This window comes from Pan troglodytes, chromosome X, assembly GCF_028858775.2.
Source record: "Pan troglodytes isolate AG18354 chromosome X, NHGRI_mPanTro3-v2.0_pri, whole genome shotgun sequence".
NCBI classification, from domain to species: Eukaryota; Metazoa; Chordata; class Mammalia; order Primates; family Hominidae; genus Pan; species Pan troglodytes.
The window spans coordinates 120,832,415-120,857,478 of record NC_072421.2 but is presented as its reverse complement, the minus strand read 5'-3'; the positions used below and the strand labels follow the sequence as shown (position 1 = coordinate 120,857,478).

Below are 25,064 nucleotides of genomic sequence, written 5' to 3'. Positions count from 1 at the left end.
AGAAAGGGTGTGTGTGAAGGGAGGGACTGATATTAGAAAGAGGTACATTAGTAGCAGTGGAAGTGACAGACTGACTTAAAGGAGAAAGAAGGGATGAAAAAAGGAGACAACATCATACTAGTGCACAGTATAATCATGGATGTTCCCTAAGTCATCAGGCTATGGTTTATTGTGTTCAGTAATCTCTGCTGAAAAACCCAGGGATATGCATATTTTAGGGAAGGTTTCCAGAAGAAATGCTCAAAGTCCCAATACTTAAGACAGTAAATTTCAGTTATCTTGAAATCTTACTTACGTGGAGCAGCTATGATCCTACTGATGTGAGCTACAGGAGGCCTCACCACAAAAAGTGTCATGTTTTGCTCTTGATCTTTCCCTTTTTTGAATTTTTGGTACAGGGCTTATAGGAATAGGGTGGGATGGGAGGATTGTACTTAGTGCGATCCATAATGGAACTAGTTAATGGGAGTGGTTCTTGTTCAGCTCATCCTAAATCTTTGTTCTTTCCATCTGTTATAGATGAACAACGCATAAATTGTACCCTCAGTTACTTAATGACTCTGGTAACCGAAAGAATATTCAACTTTGCTTTTACAGTAATTATAATAGCTCTTTCTGAATTAGTTGCAGAACTTCAAGTATAAAAGCTGTTTTTACAGTCGACCATGAAATTTAAGGAAGAAATAGCAAGTTTCCAAATCCATGTTCTGTATTCACTTTGCTTTTGTAAGATTTGTTGGAGATGATGGATGGCTTGATGTGATAGCAGATATATTAAATGTAATAAGGGGAAATGTGTGAAATATAGATAAAATTTATTGTTTTAAGGAAATTTATTTTAATCCTCACATATAGGATCTGAAAGAAAAAAATGCCACAATCCTTATTCACTGAAGCTTTATCAGTAGAGTTTCATTCGCAGAAGAAAGAGCTCTTACATACTAACACACAGAGTGATGCATATAGCATCAAATTATTTGTCAAAGAAGTTAGTGAATCATAGTCAACCCATTCTGGGGAGACTTCCTCTTACTGGTCCCCTCCCCATATCCACTCATCTGTGAAATTGGGGGTTGGGTATCACTGAGCAGTTAAAAATAATCCATAAAATATTCATTTGGTTTTCTATGTAAGAGGCCCTTTCCTTTTCAATTTAATGTTTAATCTAGACATTTTCATAATTTTAGAAATTTGAAATGAAATTGCTCCACAAGACTACTTGAGAGAGGCCCACAGATCCGTTGGGAGGCAAAAGCATCTGTTTTTCTATGCTCACATTTTAGAAAAAAATATGTGTGTGGAGAAGTGTGTATGTTTTTTTCCCCCTTAGATCCATCTGGTATGCAGATTAGGTTATTTGTAGACCTAAGTATCTCCTTGTTTGGATTTTCTACATCAGCGCCAAAAAAGGATCTATGTATAAAGATTGATCTTGCTTTGAGTACAGAACAACATGCCTTGATGCTCACCTTACTCTATTTCTCTTTGATTTAGGCATCCTGCAAATGTCTGAGGGGCTAGGAGAGAAGTGTGGGTGTGGGGGATTGCTGGTTTAATTCACCAAGTTTTCTTCATTTATTGTACGAATACTTTCTCTTTAAGAAAAAGCTATTAGACCACATTCTTTATGTTCAAAGAGGGGATATTTTTCAGCCCCCTTCATTTTTTCCTGCTCTCCTAGTTAATTTTTTTTTTAAAGATACTGTTGTCCTATGGCATCCTATTTACATTTGGCTATGTTGGAAGTTGAATAAGAGGTGTGCTACAGAAATCAGCCTTAAAACATGCCATACTTTACAGAAGAAATCTTCCATATGATAAAAGGCATTCATCTTCATGAGTAAAACCCCCAAGGTACTAAATTGCCTGAGTCTTCGTAAATACATACCAGAAGTCAATTCTGTTAGAATTATTTTCTAATAATCTTAATCTGCACACACATGCTCTCCTATCACTGAATGACAATGCTTCATATTGCAGTCATCTGACTTGAATAAATGTGCTGGGTTAGTGAGGCAGAGAAGAGCCAATCACACATACCAAAGTCAGCCCAATGGTAATGGGGGTGGGGGTGGTACAGATGGAGAAAGAAAGGCTGAAGCTTTTTGTAAAGAAGGAAAACGGAAGTATAACCGAGGAATCTCATCAATGCTTATGCTATCTACAGGGAAGCTTATGCAGAGAGAAGGCAATTGAATAAGGCATCAAATAAAATGCTAGGATGTGAGGATTAGAGAACAAGGATTTCACCAAAGAACATGTCTTTGGGAAGTTTCACTTTCCAGACTTTAACATTGCATTCATCATGACTCAATGGAATACATGGAAGATTTAATGCTAAACAGCAGGAGAGGCAAAGAACCAATGCAAATAAGAGGCAATAAATGGCCATGAATAAATTAAAGGAGCAACAGATTATTATTGGTATTGGGGATAAACAGCCATTTAAATACATGTTGACCTTTGTGGGAACACTTCATTGTCTTAATCCTAAAACAGCATTTCTCAAATTTCACTCCTTCACAAACGTCCTTAATGATTTTTGTCTTATCTGCATATCACATGACTATTATTTACTTAATTTTTTCCTTTATAGCTAGTCACTACTTAAATCTAGTCATGTCCAGAGGGATAATATCAATGACACTAATACAAGAAAATAAATACAACTGTATGAAAATAGAATGTATTCATCTAGGTGTCACTGAAAATCCTCTTGTGTACCACCAGGGATGGTGGGAAATATTGCCTTAAAGCCATCATATCTTTAGGGGAGAGAATGTAGATCAGGTTTCCCTGTCCTGATGAAAGGTTAGTTTCCTATTTATGGTTGAAATTTTAAGAATATCTTCATCTACTTTCAAATCTTCTTGAGTATTGTAAAGGAGCAAAATGATGGACAGAGTTCGGAAGGTAGCAAATGATGCCTGGGACTGTGTAAAAAATCTGGAAACTTACAAAACCATTTCCTGAGGCAATTTACATGTATTTTCCCACATAGGATGCCTGCAGCTTTGATCAGCTAGAGTCCTTGGTCATGGGTCCAACAGTAAATACTTTAAACTCCTGGATCTTTCCACCAGCCAGCATCCTGTAAAATGATGCTTTATCAAGCTATGTTGCATTTCCAAATGCTGTTCTTGGAGTACCTTATCTAGAGGACTTTTCATGGCACCCTGTTTATATTTGGAAATATTCTAGATTTTTTTGGAAGGCAGAATTGGAGTGATTTTTAACTAATATTCAATCTAGAATATCACAGCAAAGGGAAATTAGTTTTTCTTTAACACGTCCATGTTTATGACTTCTGTAGCTTCTCTGATATTAGCTATCTCCCCAAATTAGCAAGAAATTTATTTTAGAGAGTAAATTTTAAATTACAGCATTCCTGATATCTTCTTTTGTGAAATTTACTGTGAACTATTTATATATTTCTATATTCACATTCACAACAATGTTTGGTTTTAATATTGACACCCTTATTCTAAATATCAGATTGCATCTTTGTGTTCTCTATAGACTTTGCAAAATCATTTGGGCCCGAAGCAATATAATCATGAATATCTGACAGATATACTGAAAGCACTGTATGGGTACTGAGTAGCAAGCTTGAGAGTGCCAGTGGACTCATTACTTTGATTTTTTATTTTTTAAGGAATGGCACCATCTGGTATATGGCTGAGTAGTTACTCAAATGTGTGTTATTTCCAGCCACAGCTACATGAGGGTGGGTGGGATAAAACAAGACTTCCTTCATTGGCTCAAGAGTCACACCTCTCCATCTTTAGGTTTTTATTAGGATCAATAACTCGTCACACCTAAAATGATACCTTACAGTGTTTAAACTTGTAAGAGTCTAAAATTCTTTATAAATGTTATCTGAGTTGCCCTTAAAGCTGCAAACAAATTGGTATTGATTAAAGGTGATGTACTAGAAAGAGACATAAACCTTGAAGTTGGATGGTTCTGGATTTAAATCCTGCCATTTACTTATTAGTTCCATTATTGTGTGCAAAATTTAAGCATGGCTGGTAGGGTATTGTATTAGAGACCAAGTCCAGCCTAGAACAATGGAGCCTCCGAGTGGGGAGGGAAGAGAAACATATGGGGATGTAGAGGATGGGATGTTCTCCTTTTGAACTCCCTAGGTATGCCTCGTCTATGCATTTTCCATCTGTGCAGTGCTTCCAGCACTTGATATCCTCATCTATGGAGATTTTCTGATTGCTGAAAGAAGTGAGTGAACATTTTATATTTTCGAATAAAAGTAAATATCTCTGAGAAACCTAATGTGTTCTTTGGGCCTTTGATTTTTCAGGATAGTTGCTTACTTGGCAGATTTCTCTTTCTACTGGGAGCCATGTCATTTAAGTGGATCTCAATTTGCAAATGGATGACAAATGATAGAGGCTTAGTTCATGGGAGGCAAACACAGAATTCTCTTAATTCACAAATGTTTGGTTTGGTCTTTCGCTCCTGCTATTTGCATCTGGCATTATTTTCCCCACTCTGCCAGCTCATCCACCTTTCTGATCACACTGACACGCTAACAGTTCAAGCACCCTAGGCAGAAATATAGACTTTCAGCAAAATACAGGGGGCTCTTGAAAGCCCATTGTTAAATATTCAGAAATTTTGTGAGCCAGTTATTAAACCATTGGTTGCTTGAAATCAGCCATGATGAGGGTACTAACACCACAAAAATTGAACAATACTACAAATCAGGGCTTTTTATTTTGCTCTCTGGGAGCCAGTTTTCCAGCATACCACTGGATTCAGAAAGAATATTGATTAAAATCTCAAGTGGATGGAAGGGCTGCATTTATTAACCACATTTCATTATTCTCTTCTTTTAATGAACATTTTTGAATGCCTGCTCTGTGCCAATTCTGGGGCTGGGCCATGGAGATACAGAGGTCACAGTAACCTGGTCCTTAGCCTGGAGGATCTCACATTCGAGTGGGAAAGAAAGCCAAGTTAACAGACAATTATAACCCAGTGGGAGAAGTGCAAGAACAGAAATATGTACAAGGTACAACTGAGGAGAGAATGATTAACTCATAATTTGCTATAGATAGAAAGTACTTTGTCTCCAACTAAAGATCTAGAGAAATTTTTCCTGTAGCTTTTATAAGTGGGAACCTGACAAACAGGTAACTTAAATAGAATGCTATTTTGAAAATGAAGAGAGATGTGTTTTAGAGGGCTATTTCTCTTGATTTCAGAAGAGCCTTGCTCTTTTACAGTGCTTACACACTAGGGGAAAGATTTTTATTGGGAGCAACTATAAGCATTTGGTGTGATGGTATCCAGGGCTGACTCCATAAGAATTGGAGTGGTGACTGAAATGATTGGTGAAAAAAGCTAAGTTACAGAGGGTATGAATGATTAGATAGTAAATAGAATGGTATCTGCTAAAGACAATGTATCCCAGCTTTGCCAGTTATAAGCTGTGTAACTTTAGGCAAGTTACCTAACCTCTCAACCTCAGTTTTCTATCTGTAAATTAAGGATTACAGTAGTCGAGAGGCAGTAGAGTAGGGTAGTCAAGAGTACAGGCTAGACTGCCTGGCTTAGAATTCCTACTTTGCTGTATGACTTTGGGCAATTAACTTAAATATTCTGGGTTTCAGTATCATTATTTGTAAAATGGGTCTACCATTAGTACCTATTTCATAGAATTGCAGTGAGGAATAAATAAAATAATGTATCTATAGTTCTTAACAGAGTGCCCAATGCTTATCCTATATTAGTTATGCTCTCCCTTCCTTACTCCTTATTTCAATGCCTCTTCCCTTCATCCCTCTCTGTAGAAATCACATCAATCCCTCAAGGCGCAGGTCATATGCAGCCTCCTCCAAGAAGCCTTCCCTGATTTTTGTCCCCCAAACTCAAAAGGTAGAGAAGAGGTTTCCTGCTGCTGTGGGATGGGGGCCGTGGAAAGGCATCATTACTCAGGTGCAGAGGAGTATTGGGGCCACTGGTTAGGATGGCACTGGGCTGGAGATGGAGGGAAGGAGTTGAGGTTTGTACTTGGAGTTTGGGCGTTTATGTTGAGAGTGCAAAAAGGACAAGAGAAGCTGGGGGTAAACTGACAACAAAGTAACCCGCACTGCCACCTTCCCCCGCGCCATCCTCTCCCGCCCCTAGCATTGATCAAAACCATGAACTCAAACTCTACAGTAGCCTTGTTTGGGAAGGAGGTATGTGTGTGTGTGTGTGTGTGTGTGTGTGTGTGTGTGTGTGTGTGTGTGTGTGTTGTGAAGGGGGGCTCCCACTCAGAGACAAAGGAGCACAGGTCATAACCTAACTGGGCATGTGCAGTCATCACAGTGTTTCCAATACAGGGGAGAATAGGGGTTGGGGGTGGGCAGTGAGAGAGGTGAGAGCAATAATTTGGCAGTCAGTAAGATGCATATCTCCTCCGCATTGTAGAACTTTGCCTAGGCGTCTTGGGCTGCCCTACTCTGACAGTAGCATCTAGCTCTTGGCCTTATTCGTGCTTCATTATAGGAGCAGGGAAGCATAACTATTCCAGGCTTTCTTACTTGACTCCACAGAGGCCTTGGAGGTAGAGATAGCACTAAGGAACATAATCTACATTCCCTTGAGGCCAAGTCTACATGGATGTCTTAGGACAGTATTTCTCAAAGTGTACACTATGTGGATCACCTGGGGAATCTAGAAAATGCAAGCACCTGAGCTCCTCTCCAGGGACTCTAATTCTCAAGTCTAGGTTAGGGCCAGGGAGCCTGCATTTTAACATCTCACCTTTGGTGATTCTGATGCACACTGAAATTTAAGAACCACCTTTCCATCTGATAATAAATGCACTTTGAAAATCTAAAAGCAGGACCCTCAATGATGGGATCCTCATCAAAGTGGATAGGAAGGGACACACTGAGTCTATGAGGTGGTCCCTTAGGGATCACCCATGGTGAGTCCTGGGTAGGCAGGGAGCAGCATGAGGAAATTCACCCAGACTCCTGGGAAAGGAGCCAAAAAAGAATTTCTGAAACATTGTTGTTTTAACCAGGGCTCTCCTGAAGGCAGACCCTGAGACAAAGATTTGAAGGCCAGTAGTTTAATTGGAAGTGATTCTATGAAGAACTAGTAGGGGAGCGAGGAAATGAGACAGGGAGAAGAAAGTGACAAAACAGTGTATTAATCAGCAAATTACCTCTGGGACCTCTGGAGGTGATGGACAATACACCTACCAAAAGGGCCAGGAAGTTGGGGTCTTTGACTTTCAACTCCCATTCACCATTAGCTTATAACTGCTTTGGGAAATATTAATTCCTCCCTCACTCTTCTGACTTGTCTCACTCCCAGGCTGAGAGAAAGTCTTCAAGAGGAGAACAGCATGTGCCTACAATAGGATGCTTTTGGCAGGTATAGGAAAGGTTAGTGCTGAGGGGATATGGGTAGGGCACCAACAGCATCTGCTACACTGAAATCACCTTATGCCACATATATAACACTTTAAAGTTTATGTATTGCTTTGACATACAACACTGCAATTGATAAAACAAAACAAAACTGTGAGTTGGGCAGTAAAGCATAGTTAATGATAAGAGTGCACTCTGGAGTCAGATCGACCAGTTCTTCCTCTTCCAAGATGAGGTGACATTTCACAAGTCGTTTTACCTCTCTGAACCTCAGTTTCCACATCTGTACATTAAGAGTAACTAGGACACTTACTTTTAGGGTTATTGTGAGACCTAAATGAGAAAATGCTTTTAAAATTCCTAACAGAACAACTGCAATATAAGGGGATTCAACCAATGCTGCTTCCCATTCTCCCATCCCTATCTCTACTCATCTCTTGTACTCCACAGCATACAGCCCCAGTGTGTGGCACTGGAGTAGTTCTCAGTAAATGTTTCACAGCCTGGGCAACATAGTGAGACCCTATCTCTAAAAAAAAAAAAAAAAAATTGCCGGGCATAGGAAGGAGGATCGCTTGAGACTAGGAGGTCAAGGCTACAGTGAGCCATGATTGCACCACTCCAGCCTGGACAATGGAATGAGATGTTCAATCTCAATCTCTCTCTCTCTCTGTCTCTGAATGAGATGCTCAATCTCTCTCTCTCTCTCTCTCTCTCTCTGTCTGTCTCTCTCTCTCTCTTGCTTTCTCTCTCTCTGTATATGTTATCTATATAAATATTCTGGAAGTCTTAAACAATAGTACATCCTGAAGAAAAGTCCAGATTGCCTATGAAACAGTAGAAGATGGCCTATTTAAAATAATAGAAAATCTGAAAAGTGTATTGCAGAAAGTGTACTGAAGGGATGGGCACTGAACAAGTTTACATGCAGGGGATAGAACCAGGGAAGGCTTTCCACTGGAGAGAAAAGAAGGATCTTTAGACTAGGTTTTGAATGATGAGGGGAACTGTTGCTGGCAGGGAGAAGAGAGGATCCCAGGTGGAAAGATGCCCTGGATAAAAACCTGGTGGTGGGATGTAACAAGACAATCATTAGCTAAAATGTATTGAGCTTTTGTTATGTACAAGGCATGGTGTTAAACGATTTTTTCACGCACTTCATCTCATTGAAGCTTCACCACAATCCTTTAAGGTAGGCATTGTTATTGATTTTATATTCCAGGTAAGGAAATTGAGGCACAGAGAAGTTGGATAATTTGTCTCATGCCTCACAGGCTGAAAATGATAGAGCTTGAAGTCAAAATCTGATTTATCTGACTCAAGAACCCAGGAACTAAATGTTGGAAGCTGTAATAATAATTATTGATGATAACAACTGTCACTACTATTGTGGGATGGTCAGCTCCCACCATGAATTCAATTAAAAAAAGACTGAGTACCTACCATTATTATGTATTATTACCTAAGTGGGGAACAGTTGTGGCCCGAAACTTTGGAAATTCTCCTTTGTTGCTGGGCATCCAGGGAATTCCCTTTGGTTTCCCCTAATTATTTTGCAAAGCTTTGTGCTTGGTTCATATGATCATGGCTCCAATTTTCGATTCCCTATCAGCATATGACATGAGTTGTCATTGTTTAATCACAAGCTGCACTTGTGATGAATGTTGGATAATCAGAACAAAAGCACAGGAAAAATAATTAGAGCGAACCAAAGGGAAGTGGCTCACAGCCTTTAACAAGAGACTGTGAAGGTTTCTAGGACTCAGTCCCCGAAGCTCTGACAATGTATTTTGATCCTTGTCTGAATGCAAATGAATGAGTCCATCAAATCATAGGCAGCTTGTCACAGTGCAGGTTATTTAGCTAGTTAATTAAAAGTCTGAGTGAGCTGGTACCTCTCTGCACTGGGTTCTGAAGATAACCAAACCTGTGTTCTGACCAGGCAAGTTAATTTAAAATAAGTGACCTCAATTGGGTAATGGCTGCGAGTTCAAATTCAAGAATCGCTATAATTAGTCCCAGATGGATCTTAATTGTTCTTTCAGGAAATAGAGTGGGGATGGGGTAAAGAGAAATGCCCAAGCCCAAAGTAAAGGTTATTAGCTATAGCTATACTTTTCAAAAGCAGGGGGCGCTGATTGGGGCAGGCATAGTTAATGTTGTATAACAAGAATTTCATTGCTCTCTTTCCAAATGCATCCCTTTAGATGTGGTACATAAAATAGGTCTAGGTCTTTAGGAAATAAGGATTAAAATTTAGTGCTTTTAACCATGTGGTCTTAGGCAAGTTATTTAACCTTCTTATGTCTGTTTCTCATCTATGTAATGAAAAAAACCCCACTCTTAGTCCTATCTACTTCAGAGGATGAAGAAGCTACTTCAGGAAAAATCTTTGAAAAATATGGAAAGCTCTACAAGGCAGTGTTTACTCTTGCTTTAGTCCAGGAAAGTTTCCTAATAAAACATTTTTGTTTTTAAAGTATAAGCCTGCTTTAGGTGTGGCCTCTTATTTTTTCTTTAGACTCCGTGATAAACCAGGTACCTTCTGAGCTACACCTCTCAGAAGGTGAAAGGATTATAGTGGGCAATATGTTTAGCACAATACCTGTATGGTGGTACGTGATATTCTAATTTCTTAGATGCACCCACAGAACTGAACACGATTTTGGCTTTGTAAGCTTTTGGAGGAAATCAGACAGCACACAAATTTAGCATTGTTTGTTATGAAATCAGATCCTTCTCCATTTGTGTTAATATAGATCTTTTACTTGAAATTACCTGCTGGCACAGCACTGTGGTGCTGCGAGGTTAGTGTAAGCCATGGTGAGAGAAGGATGGGTTTAGCCTCACTCATTTTTTTTAATGAATGCTTGGGTTTCCTTTCAGTGTTCTGATACATTCTAATTGTCTGTATCTTTCCAAGCCCTGAAGCCAAAAGTAATAAGAATTTGTACAATGGTAAAAATGAAATAAGTTACAAAAAATCATAACGCAATGTGGAGCCTTGGAAGACCAAGAATTTGACCATCTGGGGATACACAAAATGACTACATTTGAAATTGCTTTTTTGTTTCCCCTTAATTCCACCTTTTAAAGGAAATTGTATTCTGATGCCCATCTGAGTTCCCTGTAATGGAATATAAGCATTGAAAACAGACATTTACAACCTGTGCCTACTGACAGTAATAACAACTGTTTATCCATCAACCCTAACTAAAACTCATTGAAGGAGCTTGCTTTTAAATCAGAGTCTGCATTCTATCTTGTTAGATGAGCCAAGCAAATAATGGAGTTGTATTTCCCAGAATTGCATTGCTATCTAAGGTCTGTGCCCTTTGCTGAAAAGAGCTTGAGGTCATAATGAACAAATAAACAAACAAAAAGCTCTGGCTCCCTGTTATTTTTCATCACTGGGAAACACCCATCCGTGGCAGGGAGCAGCAGAGAACACAGCTTTGCTAGGGTTTTGCAAAGGTTTAAGTCATCATAGGGTGAATAGTCATTTCTACAAGTCTCCCTAGAGAGCTCCTGCTGTGTGTGTACCGTGAGTAAAATCCACAAAATGGAATGCATATAGGACTGAGAGTTAGTCTCCAAATGATAAACATCAGGACTTTTTTCCTAAAACAAGTCAAGAAGCATATTTATTTAATTCAAAAAATATTTATTTAGTACTTACTAAGCTCCAAGCTGTTTTAGATGCAAGGGATATAACAGTTAACAAAACACAAAACACCCTGCCCTCATGAAGCCTTATATTCTGGTTCAGTTGTCTAGTGCACTTCCCCCTGTGAATTCCTATATAATCTCTACTTCTCATCTTTCCCTCAGTCTACTAATTATTTACCCAACGTAGGGCACATGTCTTACCATCCCAATTAAACGATATGTCTTTGAGGGCAGGGCTCCAGTTTCATACTTCTTAGAGTGCACATCATCCAGTACAGTTGCCTGTATGCAGATATACAATTAATGTTTGTGGATAATGAGAAAGGAAAGGACTCCAAAAACTGGGAAGAAGGGTGGGAAGTAATATTAACTTTAAATTTTATCTTTCTGGTTTAGTATGCTTTCATGTGAATAGACTATCTTAATCTAAATGCTAATTACAGACAGTTGGGTGGGATGTGAAATGGGGGTAAGAAGGCAGGTGACCTATTCAGGTGAACCCATATATAGATGCTTATTTGGTCCATGTAATGGCATAGTCTTGGGTGGTGTGGCACCAAGAGTGTGAGCACTGGAGTAAAATCTGTGTTTAAATCCTTGCTCTTTCACTCACTAGTTGTGTGGCCATTATGTATGTCAGTCTCTCTCAGCACCCCAGTTTCTTCACTGTAAAATGAAGGGAGGTGGTTTAATGCCTAAGCAGAATCGTCTCATTTCAGATACCATGTTAGTGTACTGGCAGAAGGAAAATGTCTGTTTCTTGAGGATCCAAAGGTCATGATGAAAGGTCAAGTTGTGTTCTGGCCAGTATAACACGTATTCTTATTGGTATCAGGTTTTACTGTTCTGTCTTATGACATCTGAGTCAGTTTCAATTTTTGAATCAGCACTTCTTACTAGCGTTCATGCTGACACATAAGTGGGGATTGTCATACTTATGCAATTATACATTTCCATCCCTTTCCAAACCAGATGATCTTCAATGGGTCCTTGGAAACTTAGTTCAACCAATCCTGAGGAGAAAGGCCTTCCTGATCTGAGTCAGGCTGAATTAGGATGTTTCTTCTACATTTCCATTAAGATCTGTGTTCCCCTCTGCCACTGCTCTTATCACACTAGACTATGATCATCTGTTTACTTGGCTGCTTCCCTATAAACTATGAGTTTCTTGAGGCCTGGAACTATGTCTTATTGGTTTTTCACTTTTTCTTTACTAGTCCTTATCCAGGACTACATAGATAAGCAGTGTGATTAGTCATGATGTCTTGCTTTTTATGGAGAGCTTGAAATTGTTTCCTTAGATTTCAGAGGACCTACTGGAAAGGATTGTGCATAATAGCCTTCTGTTTTCTTTTTCATGCGGTTGAGAAGATAAAACCACTCACTTGTTCCTTCTACTCTAAATATTATTCCTATTTATGTAGATTCTATGAAGAAGACACTTGAGTAGTAGGTCCTTTTTAGTTTCTACAAAGAACCTAGTCTGAGATGGTTCTCTTTATGCAAAAATATCTCTGTTAGATATGTTGGATTCTGTTGTAATGACATTATAAACAGAAACATTCCCATGAAACATCCTAGTCTTCCTCTGGAGTACAGTAAAGGGAAATTCCTATCTGACAACTTTTAAGCTAAGCTCTGAACAAAGCAAATAATATGGAACGCATAAAAACAGTTTGTAGACTGAACAGCTTTGTCTATATTTGGAGAAACCATACCATTTACTATTGGCTTATAAATCCTCCAGTACCTAGACCATTATTAACATTGCTCTTTTTCATTAAAAAATACAGTTTGATGGGGCCAGGCATGGTGGCTCACGCCTGTAATCCCAGCACTTTGGGAGGCCGAGGCAGGCGGATCACGAGGTCAGGAGTTCGACACCAGCCTGACCAGTATGGTAAAACCCCGTCTCTACTAAAAATACAAAAAATTAGCCCGGCGTGGTGGCACATGCCTGTAATCCCAGCTACTCGGGAGGCTGAGGCAGGAGAATTGCTTGAACCCGGGAAGCGGAGGTTCCAGTGAGCCAAGATCACACCACTGCACTCCAGCCTGAGCTACAGAGCGAGACTCTGTCTCAATAAATAAATAAATAAATAAAATATAGTTTGATGGCATGAAATTGTCACGCATGCATTCTTGACATGGGTAACAAAGAGTATGACCTGTAGGTCACTGAGTGCTAAGAACCATAGCAGAAAGTGGCTAGGATTTCATATTTATTGTCTTTGTGGGGTTTAAGATTACTGGCTGTAGTTTAGCAAGCAGTGTTGTGGTGGAGGCTGCAGTTGACAGAGTCATTGGGGAAGCATACCAGTGGGAAGTTTTCTCAAGTGAAAATTGTCCTCTGACTTAGTTCCAATAATTTACCCTCAATGCTTTATTTTCAACAGGTTGGGTGTGAGATGTAGCCACACCCAATTCTCACAATCTGGGAAGGAAACACGGACAACATTCCTCCTCCCTGATGAAAGAAAATGCAGGGCTGGGCCTGCTGCCACCTTTTATTGATGGGGTTAATGCAGAAGAGCTAATGGCTCTGTTGGGAGATGCACTTTTCTGCCACTGCTTGCAACTCTCTGAGTGGCTTGGTGGCGGTTGCCATGGACACCAAATGGTGAAGGGGCTTCGGTCAGAGTTTGAAGGATTATGTTGTGCTTGAGTAGGTAAGACTGAAATTAAGTTAATGTGTGCAAAAGTAAGGTGTTTTTTTCCCCTTTGCACCTTTGAGAAAACAGCAACAAAGTATTCTGTCAAACAACAATTGATTTTATGTTGGTCAAAGGAAGCAGGAGGAACAATTTGTTGAGTAGGAAGTTTTCAAGTTAAGCACAAGTAGTAGTTTGAAATAGGTCAAGAGGACTGAAAAGGACCCTCAGAGCTGTTGAAAAGATAGTGATGGCAAGGTACTTAAAAGTGCCCACTAAGAAGCTTTCTACAGTACCCTCGTTGGCTACCTAGTCCATTGTTTCAGTGTCTCTAGATCCTTATCTCTTAATCCAAGACAGAGTATTACTGAGGTCACACTCTATTTTGGTTTTTCTCTTATTTACCTCGCAAATGTGTATGTCTTTTAGATAGCATAATCCCCAGGTTCTGATTTGCAAATCCGTTCACCTAGTTATCCTTTTTCTGTGTCCCCATTCTTAAGCTCAGCAGGCGCATTCTGGCCCAATGCTGAACTCTGAAAGGGATCCCATTCTTCCTTTCTCTGTCCCCACTAATTATCCAGTTATACCTAGAGCTATGATTTCTGCTATTGAGATAATTAAAGGCATGAAAACAATTTCAGCTAAACCACTTGAGCTTGAATATACTATTCTTTTTTTATGAACAATTAATCCCACTATGGAAGGCAAGACCTTTTTGGCCTACAACATCATAATCAAAGCACTTGCCACTCTCTTGGTGGTATTCACAAATCTAAACCTTTATGGTGATCATAGTGAAGTAACGTTATACTGTCAAAGACCAACAGGAAGGCTTCTAATGTCCTGGGAGCATGTCCTAGCCACTTTCACAGGTGGCACGAAGGTTCTTCACTGAACTCTTCTCTGACTCCACCAGATCAGTTTCCCTCTCTTGAGACTTACCTCAGATGATAGAAAGAGCTTTTAAATGCCTTTTGAGTCTCAAGCTCAGTGACCACACATTCCTTTCCTTATTCATTTTCTCCCCCTTAAGAAATGAGGTGCAGTGATTCTAATTATAATACCTTGTATTTGTAGACTTGCCCTCTCTGAGGATCTTAGAATACCTTAGAGAAATTGCCTGATTCATCCTAATGTCATCCCAGTAAGGCAAGAAAGGATTTTTATAGTTTATGGCTCAAGTTCCTGAGATGATGAAAGGTGAGGTGGCTGTGCAAGGTCACACAATGATCTTGAAATAGATAGAACTCAGCCAGATTGCTAGTCGTTGGCTTAATACTGGATTCCTTTAGGAAATATTTGATCAGTTGCTATTCTTTTTCAGAGTAGGGTGGTGGTGGTTTGTATTTGGGAGGCTACATATAATATATATTTCTAAATATATATATGTAATAGTGGTATCTGGCTATGAATCTCTTCCACTTTGGCTCCACCCCTAGTGATGTAACACTAGTTGTCACCAATCTCCTCAAGCCCCCACCTGGGCCCATTGAGTGATGCCCCTCACTTGTCAGTTTGTCATAACCTTTGAGCAGAGATAGTTTGACCTTGCCAAATCTGGACTGAAGTAAAGCTGTCCCTGAAAGGATGAGCTTAATTTGACTGGACGAGCCAGGTGGTGTCTTGGTAACAATGACATCAAACTAGTCCATGGCTGATTCCCACATTTGGTCTCATCAAAGTCCAGAACTTTGTACGGATCAATTAATGTCCTTTGCCCTTCCGTGTTAGTGCAGTGAAGAACTTGAGTCTGCACATTTTATTTTATTTTTTGTTATTGCTCTATTTACATGCTTGATGCCTCTCAGTAGAGGAGCTCAAGAGTGTAAATTATTTTAAACATAAGGGTCCTGTGGCAATGTGAGCTTGAACAATAACTAGCTTTTGTGTTGCTTTTGTAAACTATGGTTCTTGCAGCCCTCACAAAACTGTTTGTTACAGCATCTGTTAGAATCTAGAACAAGACTCCTGTAATCATGCAGCTGTGTGGTGGACACTCTAATTGCTACATTTTTGTTGCTCTTAATCTGGGAAAATTTCCTAATAAAGCTGGATGATGATTTTTAAAATTTCATTAATGTTTACAAGCTAGTATTTCTAACTCATAGGACTTAATCTCTCAGTGTCTGCAAAGGCTTAACTGAGTGTTCACAGTGTAAGTCATATGAAGTAAGAGGTATTAGGGTTCTTTCTTCCTCTGCCCACTAAAAACATATTCACTGCCTATAGAGGGATGAAATGGCTATATATGGCTAGTGTTTCCTTTCCTTTTTTTAAAAGTATGAATTGGAGATCTCACTTGACTTAAGTGATGGGATTAACTCAAAATAAAGAGGATATTTGCATCAGTTTTATTGTTCTATTTGAATTGGTCCATATTTTTATAATTTTGGAATAAGATACCAGCCTTAATGCTAAAATGCGGCATTAAAGGGTGGGAGAAAAGGCCTTGATTTAATACATCTGTATTGCAATCTACTACATGTTGGATCTGAGTAGTAGGATAACAGTGAATATAGATATAATGAGGAACTTATGATAGGCTTATGATAAACAAACAAATCTCAGTTAATCAGAATCCAATTACCAGAAGCCCTTAATTAATAGGGATTTTCCTAGGTATTTCCTAGAAGGGCTGAGGCCATATTTATTTATATATACATATGTGGCACAGCTTTGATCAACCAGAAACTCTTTTTAATGCAGACGTTTGTTGTTCTGTGTTCTAAGGATAGAGGTAAATGATAAACTTCCAGGCTGTGCCCTGGCCTTAAGATACATTATCTCAATCTTCCTATCATCTCTGTCTCCAAGTCTCAGCAAAGCTCACTGATGTTGAGGTGTGTAAGAGTGTCAGTCAGCTAAGAAATCAATGATGGTCACCAGCCTGGAAACCTGAGAAAGCAGGAAAGTTGATTCACACATTTTTAGATATTTATTATATTCTGACTTCTAGAATTATTGCATTGACATATCGCCCTACTAGATTGCAAGCTTCTTCAGCAGGGAAGACATGTCCTTTTCTCCTCACCCTAGCATTGAGTGTGGCAAAATGGGTTGGGAATCAATCAATATTTCTTGAACTAGATTTCCTACCTTGTTTTTCACAGCTGTGGGAACCATAGCCTGATGGAACTGGAAAAGACCATCATATTCCATAGATTCATTTTACAGTTCAGGAAATGGAGATGTAGTGAGATTGATTTTTTGAACTCATACAGCTTGGGGCTAGAATCCAGCTCTCCTGCCTCAAGGCTTCTGTACTCTGCTTTACAAAACCCCAAGGTGTCTTCAGTCATCCCAACGACTCTCAAAAAGTTCCCTAATGAAAATTAATTTGAATTTGTGTTTATTTTAAAAATAAAACCCCCAAACCTGACAAGAAATAATCAAACATTTATCAGATTTTTGTTTAATGGGAGGAGGGAACTGTTGATTAAGTAGAACATTTCCTTTTTGACCCTAAAGCTTCTATCATCTGAAATAAACAAGAGTCTTGCTGTTTCAAAGTAATGATATTGAAAAAGTTTTTTTTTCTCTTTATTTTCCCAGAGGGGATTTGCTTCTAAACAGTCACAAAGCCAGTCTAGCCAGTCTAGTGTGAGGTATGACCAGAGAATTGTGCCATCTTTTTTAATAAGCCGAAGATAAAATTCCTAAATATAGAATATTGATGTCTGCTACTAACTCCTAGGATAAATATCTTTGCATTTATAGAACAAGTTTATTTAAGGCTGTCAGTGAGTGTCAAAGTCACCTAACATATGTTGTTGAAGGCTTTTACCACAAGTAGAGTCTCACTTGCTTAGGGCCTAAAGATATTAGGTTAGACTTAAGATAAACCACGTTTCCAATGAACATCTTTAAGAAGTCCAACCATAGGTTTTGCTTTTGGGACACCATTCTGTAGTTTTGGGTGCATTATTGCTTCAAGATATTAATTCAGGTAGCCCAATAAGTGTTAAGTAATAGCATCAAATTGCCATGTCATTAGATTAAGAAATAGTGACCACGATTTGGACACCATGATTGGTTAGGTAACAAAAAGTGTCCTTGAAAAGGAAGAATAAGGCAACCAACTTACAGAGAGACACCTGGAATGGCTGGAGGCAGGGGAAAAAAGGGAACAACCTGCTAAAATACAGTAAGAGATGAAGGAAGGCCAGTGGGTTGTTTGGCCATGTATTGATCTACTCTGGAAGCTCGCCATTAGGAAATTGGGAAGCAAGGAAAGCAAAGAGGAATGGGATCTCCTCTTTTACATATAGTCCTTAATATGCACTTGGGAGAAGAAGATGGAGAGATATTATAGGTACTAAGAACACTTTCACCTTACATTTCATGATTGATTCAATCGTATGCAAAAATAAGTTCTAGGCTTTTCTAATATCTTTCATTCTATCAGCATTTACATACCTAGTTTTTGTTATATTGTTTTGCATTTGTCAAGATGCTGCTCTCTGACTTGAATCGCATTGCTAAGGGCTATTACAAATACTTAAAAAAGAAAGAAAGAAAGAACTTTTGTTTCTCCCAATAGTGCCTAGTATAGTATTCTGAATATAAGCCCTTGTGTGATGCTTAACCTCACAACAGTTGGCTGGCTCTTGTCTGGGACAGTTTCCATGTAAATTTCAATGCCCATTCTAGAGGTCTGATCCCATTTGCCTTCCTTCTTCTATATGAATTACCTCCTCAATGTTCAGTGATTTCTTAGGTAGCTAAGCAATTACTCATCTACTCCAAGAGATCCCTTTCTGTATACTCCTTGTTTCTCTCATGGGGGCATGACCTCAGATTGACCTCTGAAATCCAGGTAATAACATCTGTCATATCCTTTACTTGTGTTTGTCTTTTGAAGATGCTGAAAGACTTCTCAGCCAGCCCACACTAGACATAGGCTGGTAAAGAAATGACATCCTGATTTGCTTTAGGGTGGCTCCAGTATAGCTGTACTGTCTGTCATCTAGTACCCAACCCACCATAAAATTTGAATGTCATGGAGGACACAGAGACCTAAGTGAAGTATAGAGCCACTACTATTTTGTGGCGGAAGACTGTTTAACTCTCTGCTTACAACCATGTCTCTGAAAGCAAGTCTCTAAAAGAACTTTAGAATCCTAAGTATAGAAAATGTTTTAGATAAACTCTAGCATTGAAGAGTCTGATCAGACTTAGTGCTTCAGGGTAAGTTGTGGCAGTAGTTGTGGAGAAGAGGAAGAAAAATTTGAGTAATTTACTTCTGTATCCCTGTCCCTCCAAATTTATAATTTATATTAACCATGGCTCCTGACCATCTTCTTTTTCAGACTTCGGATAGGATGAAAGGGAATACTATGGAATAAGGCAAAAGATATGAGGGTATCAAGAAGTCTGATAACTTCCGGTTGAATCTATTCTGATTGGAAAATTCTGTCAGATGCGAGGCCAGTCAGAGCAGTGATTAACAGTACCTGGTGTCAACTTCCCTGGGTTCAAGTTCCATCTCTACCAATTATTAGTTGCATGACTTCTAAGTCTCAATTTCCTCATTTGTAAAATGGAAATAATATTTCCATCTACCTACAGGGATAATATGAGGATTAACTCATATGAGATATATAAGCGTACACATATATACACATACATTGCTTAAAATAATATCTGAAACATAGTAAGCATTCAATACATATATATTTGTTATTAAAAATGCCCAGTTAGCATATTGGTTCAAGGTTTTAGTGCCTTTAATTATTTTAGGTGATGCTGAAAAATCTAGTTAATCCTCAAATTGTTCTTGAGCTTATCAATCAACATGTGTTACCCAGTGTTATATCACAGGAAAAAAAAAAAACCAGAGAGGTTTTCTAACATGCTAAACTTATATTAGTGAGACCTGAGCATAGCCCAACTCTCAGACTTTGCTCTCATGATATGACCTTAGATTGAACTGATACCTTGGGGAAGCCACAAGGACATTGTTCTTCAGCAATAGTTCTCAAATAACTGATTTTCATGAACACAGAAACTCACCACTCATGAGCAAATAGCTATGGTTATCAGTTACTGAGTACCTACTGAGTGCCAAGCACTGTACCAAGTGCTTTCCACATATAATCTTATTTGATCCTCACAACAACCATGAAAGGAAGGTAGTGGAACAGTCTTTTAAGCTGAGAAAAATGAGCCCCAAAGAAATTGTCACCTCCCCTGTTGTCACACAGCAAGGAAATCAGGGAGCTAAAATTAGAAATCATGTCTATTTGAGTCCCAAGCTTGTGTTTACTCAACTATATGGCAAACAAAATATTCCAAAAAGAAAGAATGCTAACCCAAACTGTCTTTTGGATTGGTAAGTGAGCTTAATGTTCTACATGGAACATTGAGAGTAAGGGCTGGAATAAAAAGGGACCAACAAAGTGGAGAGGAACTGGGCAGTACCACTATCTGCTGAGTGAGGGTGAGGCAGGGAGCAAGCATGTAGCTATAACATTTTTGCTTCACTTGTCCTAGGTCCAGCTGTAGGCAACAGTGCTCTAGTGACCACAATTTCTAGACATATTTTGAAGTGTGAGCACTCTCCCCTTTGAGTTACAGTCTCATAATTTAGAAGGGCCCCTAATGTTGTTCATCTTGCTTATACTGTTTTATTTAGGAAACTGACTTACTTTCATTTCTTAAAACTACCAAATTCAAAGTGACAGCCGGGGTTTCTGAAATGAAATCTACCTGAAGGATTGACCTGCTTCGGGAATCTGTCCTTAAGAAATGCTACCTTCACATCATCCATGATGAAGTGATTTTAGCCTGGAATATCTCAAGGGGAAATTATACATTATATAATATTTTAGGTAGAACATTGAAACATATTGGTTTGGGCCCCACTAGATTAGCACATGCTATAATTTAGGCAGAGGATATGCTGAGACTTGTCTGTAAATTTTCTATGGAATAAAGAGAAACATGGTTAAGACTGAAGGAGGAATGTGTAAATCTTTTTAAGGGGACAGGCTTTTAGATATATAATGAATAGACAAATTAGAAAATACTATTTATTAAATAAGTCTATTTATTAAATAAGTCTTCTATAAGGATATTTACTTGTCAACACACAGGATTAATTTGGAATATTTGTATATTCTTGAAAACAATGTTAAGACATATCTAGATCTGACTTTTCACTAATTCAGTATGGCTTCACCTTCATATAGCCTGAACTGGTGAGATTTTACTGTCTTCATTTCCTCTCTGTTTTATAATGAGTCATTTCTAATACTGACTCTCTCTCTAGTCTAGTTAAGCTCATTTGCTCTGGTACTGTCCTTAGGCATGCAGAACAGTTGGTCAGTGCCCTTTTTATGATAACTCTTTATACTTGAGAAGGTGATTAAACTACCTCTTGGCTCTCTTTCACCAGGCTAAAAAATCCCAACTCATTTAGCCTTTCCTCACAGGCCCCATTTTCTAACACTTTAATCATATTTTTGCTGCTCTTCTTTGGATCTTCTCTAATTGTTTTGCAACTGTTTTAAGATTTAACCTGATAAGCAGGCCAAATCCAAGTTTTGGCATTGGCTAAATATTTATTTAATGAGTAACTTACAAATTAAAAGAGGTAGTGCAGTGTAGGGGCAAGAGAACTGTATGAGGAATCAGAAGACTTGAGTTTTATCCTTGCTCTGCCACTTACTAGGATTGAGCAGAGGGTTACATTTAAACAAGTCATATAAATGTCTCCAAGTTTCAATTTATCATCTGTAAATTTGGGATAAAACCTATCTGCTCTGCCTGCCTCCTATAGTGGGTGTCAAATCAGATTATCTATGTGAAAACACTTTGCTTTGGCATCAAAGCACTATATAAACACTACGTGTCAGGCACCTTTCTAAATGGTTTGCATATATTAACTCATCATAGTACAGTTATCACTCTCACTTTACTCTGAAAAAATGGAGGCACAGAGAATTGAATAACTTGCCTTGGGTCACAAAGATAGTAAGTGACAGAATCCATGCAGACTGGCTCCAGAGTCCATGCTCTGAAACGCTGTTATGCTGCGTCTCTGAATAGACATTAAAGGTGCAACAAAGCCATAAGGTATATATTACTGTGGTGGAGGATCTCTTCAGAATAGATAACTCCCAGAGAGGCAACCTTTTCAAAAATTAATGTTTAGATTGGTCATTGAATTGAGTAAGGCAGCTGTCCACCAGTGAGGAGAGCTTCATAAGCACAACACAATAATAGGAATGCTATATTGGGTCAGGCCAATGGTTCATTCACCCTTGTTCACCTAAACCTTATGGAAAGTGCTCTTAATTCTTGAATTCAGGATATACCGTCTCTAAATATTCTCTATGTGCCCTACCAACCCTTCATGGTTTCATCTCTCTCTAGTGCTGTCCTTTTCTATGTTAATTCTTACATCTCTAAGTTTAGAAGGCTACTCTGGTAGATTAACTATTAAATGGAGATGTGAAAGACAGATTGATACCTAACTGAATTTTTCCCCTAATGTAATCTCAAGGGTTGAAACAGTTAAAAAGAAAAAGAGCTTTGGGGAAAAAATATTGAAAGAATTTTGATTTACCTTATGTATTTGAATATTCACAGGGAAAACCAGAACTTATATCATGACATGAGGAGGTTATGCTATATAACACTATGTTGAAGACCTGCTTATATTTTAAAATTGCACCACATTGAGGCATTTTTATTAACACTCATTGGATATAGAGTACAATATAAACTTAATTTATGCCAAAATCTGATCTATAGGAAACAGTGTTATAGTGGTGTAACAGGCTCTTCTACCTCAGATAGTGGTATGAAATATCATTTTGTGGGAGACTGTAGAAGTTTCCTTCCATAAAAATGATCTCAAACAGAGCTGAATACACTCTTGGAGGATGGGAGCACCTCTAGGGAGAACTTAATACTGATTGGATTATAAATGCTATCATTCCAATCAGGATCTGTATAGTGAAGTATGATAAATTTATCAAAAGACTGGTTAGGAACCAATGAGAAAGGTGATAGATATCTCTGTATTTTAGCATTTGATGTCTTTAAAAAATGTTTTCTATAAATAAATATCATGTTGAAGTTGTTGCTTAATTTAGATCATTTGTTTAGTGAAAATTTATTTTCGTAAAATAAATTACGGCAAATTCACTGGATCATTGGAATAAGCTTAAGCAGAAAGCCACACCTTTGAGAAAATGTGTACTTTAATAATAATCACATCATGTAACTGTAGGTACTTTTTTGCCTCTGGATGGAAATACAGCAAAATTGCAGTGGAACTTCTGAAATGTTCTTGTTCAGTATCCATCTATCCATTCATTCATCCAACACTATGTGCCAGTTACTCTGTTGGACACTGGAGATATAATAGTGAACAAGATAAATCTAGTCCTTCCCTCATAGAATTTATGGCCTAGTAAGAACACCTTAAATGGCAGAGAAAACAATCATGAGTTGATGGTTTTATGACAATTTTTTGAAAGAGGGAAAAAGAATAAATGAAAGTAACTCTCTATCCTTACCTAGATGTTGCTAAAACTTTTCTTTGAACAATGTTTCCTGAAAAATTGTATAGAAAGTGTTTTAAAGGATACTGTGAATGTGCGTATAGAAGAAAGGAAGATGGAGAAGTATGACATGAAAAGAGAATAGAGTTTTTGAATGATACTAGTTTAGTTTTTCTGAAAGTGTCTAGTAATAATGATTGTTTTTTCTGTAGCATTTTATGCTTTTTAAAGCAATTATACCAACCATGTGATGTAGAGAAATTTTTATTTTCTCCATTATGTAGATGAGAAAACTGAGGCATAGATATTTAAGTGCCCAAGGTCCCACAATTATATAGAATTCAGAGCTCTACCCACTACTTTTCTATTACATAATGCTGAAAAATCCCAGACTGCAGTATAAAGTTCTATAAAATCCAAAAGACTTTAACAGAATATAAGATATCTAAGAAGCCAAAGTCACTAATACAAAAGAAGAAAAACAAAGTATGACAAGGAGGATGTTCTTCTGCTTTGGGCTATTAAGTAGGTCACCCACTAAAAGGCTATTTTGGTATAAAATTTTAGAGGGCATGTAGTACATACACCAACATCACTGACCTGATTCTTCACTTTCAAGATCTAAGAAAATCAAAGGAAGGTATTTTTTTTTTTTGTTGGGGGGAAGGGGCAGGTAGATCATTTGTGTAGCTCAAGAGAATGTTAGTTGAGAAACTTGATTTAACCAGGCTAGTGCTCTAGATTTTCTGTGAAGTATGATTCACTAGAGGGTAATGCCCATCTTAACAAGGGGACACTTTGTATTTCTACGATATAGAGTCAGCAGTTTCCCTCCTTCCTTTTCTCCCTTTGTCCTTTCCTCCCTTCCTTCCTTCTCTTCCCTTCTCTTTCCTTTTGTCACCTATTTTTGTTTGCATTTCTCTTCTTATGGGGGCATATCTGACAAATTATTAATATTTAATTTGCTATAAAACAGCTCTCCCAGGCAATAGCTGCTCACTATAATTTCAATCTCTGAAGCTGTTTTGGCCCCTAGGTACACTGGGATTAAATTAGAATGGAAATGTTTCCCTTACATTTTTGTTTATGGCAGTGTGGGCACATTGTTATTAACTGGCAAATTGAAACTTCTAAGGAAAGTGATAAACTTTCTTCACATTTCAGCTTGACTCTACCCTGAACAGATCTGGTTTAGGGTGAAACATTTCTTCTAATATTTTTTAGTCTTAAATTTAAATATCCAAGCTTAATAATGAATATATTTTGGCCCATTGAATTCTATTTTTAAAAGCATAAACATTTTTCTCATATGCCACTTCTTATTTAAAAATGGTCTTGCTCTGTTGCCCAGGCTGGAGTGCAGTGGTGCAGTCATAGCTCACTGCAACCTCTGCCTCCCGGGTTCAAGCGATTCTCGTGCCTCAGTCTCCTGAGTAGCTGGGATCACAGGCGCCCGCCACCACGCCCAGTTAATTTTTGTATTTCTAATAGAGATGGGGTTTCACATAATTTTTTTTTGAGACAGAGTCTTGCTCTGTCTCAAAAAAAAATTGTTATTTTAAAGTAATACAAGATCTTATTTCTCCTTTGAGAAATTATGGGACAGTGATAACTTGTTGCCCACATTGTCAGCATGTAATGGGTCTTAAATGAATATTTGTGGAGTGAATGAATTAAAAAGTTATAAAATGGGAAAAAATGGTCTTAAATTGTTCTCTCTCTCTCTCTCTCTCTGATCCAGAGGGATAATCTGCAAAAATATAGACAAATTCAAAACTTGGTGAGTACTGTCCTGACAGTCTGTCTATCCATAGTCATCAAGAATGGGTGGTGATCTTTAG

At 38.3% G+C, this 25,064-nt stretch overlaps 1 protein-coding gene across 7 annotated transcripts in view; it reads right to left on the bottom strand.

Moving 5' to 3' along the window:
- Nucleotides 1–25,064, bottom strand: part of GRIA3 (glutamate ionotropic receptor AMPA type subunit 3) — a 307,537-nt gene that overhangs the window by 139,440 nt on the left and 143,033 nt on the right. The gene's annotated exons all lie outside the window — the stretch shown is intronic.